The sequence below is a fragment of the Haliotis cracherodii genome, unplaced genomic scaffold (genome assembly GCF_022045235.1).
Source record: "Haliotis cracherodii isolate W230 unplaced genomic scaffold, xgHalCrac1.p SCAF_22, whole genome shotgun sequence".
Taxonomy (NCBI): Eukaryota; Metazoa; Mollusca; class Gastropoda; order Lepetellida; family Haliotidae; genus Haliotis; species Haliotis cracherodii.
In genome coordinates this window covers 4229048-4231632 of record NW_027266278.1, presented here as the reverse complement: position 1 = coordinate 4231632, position 2585 = coordinate 4229048, and positions in this window count along the sequence as shown.

Here is a 2585-nt window from a genome sequence, read left to right as displayed (position 1 = left end):
AAATGGCTTCACACATTGTACCCATGTCGGGAATCGAACCCGGGTCTTCGGCGTGACGAGCGAACGCTTTAACCACAAGGCTACCCGACCGCCCCTGATCCATTAATAAGAATTACAGATCGATTTTAGAAGACAAGATGGCGGCCCTGCAAAACCGCAATGGTCGAAAGAGATGTGGATCATGTTGAGATATACTGCCAATTTTAGATCATTGCGGTCTAATGTAAATATATTTTGACTTATCGTGTTTTGGGATTATGGTATCCTGAGTCCCACACGTCTGTGAATGGGTATATATGTGTGAGAGTTCTTCATGTTGCTTAGCAACAGTGTATATGTCTAAACCATTGGTCAACGCAATTGTTGTTATGGCAATGTTATGCACGGCTGGCTTTCGGATATGAAATATCAGCAGATTGCAGCAACCTTTCAAATGACGCGAATTTGTTTCAATTACTATTATAGTGGAATGAAAATGTAAATTGAAAAATAGAATACTGAACAATGGGCACGGATGTTAATGTTTTGTCAGATGTGTCCTGATCTATCCCGGCGATCAAGACCATGGGTCCGAATTGTTCTATCCTTGAGTTCGGAGCATGAGACGTGTATTGGGTGCTCAGGAACAGCTCTATCCCGGAGTTCGGAGCATGAGACGTGTATTGGGTGCTCAGGAACAGCTCTATCCCGGAGTTCAGACCAGGAGACATGCATTGGGTACTCAGGAACAGCTCTATCCCGGAGTTCGGACCAGGAGACGTGTATTGGGTGCTCAGGAACAGCTCTATCCCGGAGTTAAGACCAGGAGACGTGTATTGGGTGCTCAGGAACATCCCTATCCCGGAGTTCGGAGCATGATACGTGTATTTGGTACTCAGGAACATCCCTATCCCGGAGTTCAGACCAGGAGACGTGTATTTGGTGCTCAGGAACATCCCTATCCCGGAGTTCAGACCAGGAGACGTGTATTGGGTGCTCAGGAACAGCTCTATCCCGGAGTTCAGACCAGGAGACGTGTATTGGGTGCTCAGGAACATCCCTATCCCGGAGTTCAGACTAGGAGACGTGCATTGGGTACCCAGGAACAGCTCTATCCCGGAGTTCAGACCAGGAGACGTGTATTGGGTACCCAGGAACAGCTCTATCCCGGAGTCAGACCAGGAGACGTGTATTGGGTACACAGGAACAGCTCTATCCCGGAGTTCGGACCAGGAGACGTGTATTTGGTACTCAGGAACAACCCTATCCCGGAGTTCGGACCAGGAGACATGTATTTGGTGCTCAGGAACAACCCTATCCCGGAGTTCGGACCAGGAGACATGTATTTGGTGCTCAGGAACAACCCTATCCCGGAGTTCGGACCAGGAGACATGTATTTGGTGCTCAGGAACATCTCTATCCCGGAGTTCAGACCAGGAGACGTGTATTGGGTGCTCAGGAACATCCCTATCCCGGAGTTCAGACCAGGAGACGTGTATTGGGTGCTCAGGAACATCCCTATCCCGGAGTTCAGACCAGGAGACGTGTATTGGGTACCCAGGAACAGCTCTATCCCGGAGTCAGACCAGGAGACGTGTATTGGGTACACAGGAACAGCTCTATCCCGGAGTTCGGACCAGGAGACGTGTATTTGGTACTCAGGAACAACCCTATCCCGGAGTTCAGACCAGGAGACATGCATTGGGTAGTCAGGAAAAGCTCTATCCTGGAGATCGGGCCATGGGGGAATGTATTGGGTACTCCGGAACAGCGTTTTTTCCGGAGTTCGAACCAGGTGTCCTTGGAGTACATTGACGATTTGTGATATGGATTATCAAACTACAGGTCCCCCAAACGACCAGTATACTGATACCGAGCCGACCAGGGACCCGTTCCACAAAACGATCTTAGCGCTGTAAAAGGACTGGGCAAAGTTCCACAAAGCAATCTTAGCGCTACGACTGTCGTAAGTGTTAAAGAATGGGAGTTACGACCGACTTAGCGCTAAGATCGCTTTGTGGAACTTGGCCCAGTCCTTTTACAGCCCCCACAGCCAGGCAGGGTAACAACGTCTTTACAACAGGGTGCCATCTTTCAACGTCTTTTGGTATGACGCGGCCGGGCTTCGAACCCCCAACCTTCCGCTGTCCGAGCGGACGCTCTACCACTAGACCACGGAGGCAACTGAAGAACCAAAGACACGTCTACTCAATATACCTTTATAAGTGTAAAAATATTGGTGTATAAAACTAACCATTCTTCTGTGGAGTAGTGTAAACTCTAGGTATTCACCTAGTCATGCCGCATGGTGCATATGATACACAGTTATACATATAACAGTAGTATAAAATAAAAGTAATTCAAAACAATGATATTAGTTTCCTCAAATACACCGCTAACGATGGCTATCAGACCTCTTGCTACAATCAACAATTTTAAATACGCTAACTAGAAACCCATCCAGGATTCGAAATTCCACGTATAGGATTACCATTACACAGTTGAAATCGTAAGGAAAAGAAGTGATTTAGATAAGGTTAGAATACGTTTGGGCCCCGTTCTACAAAGGGATCGTAGTGCTGAGACGATCTTAAGTCCCATACTTT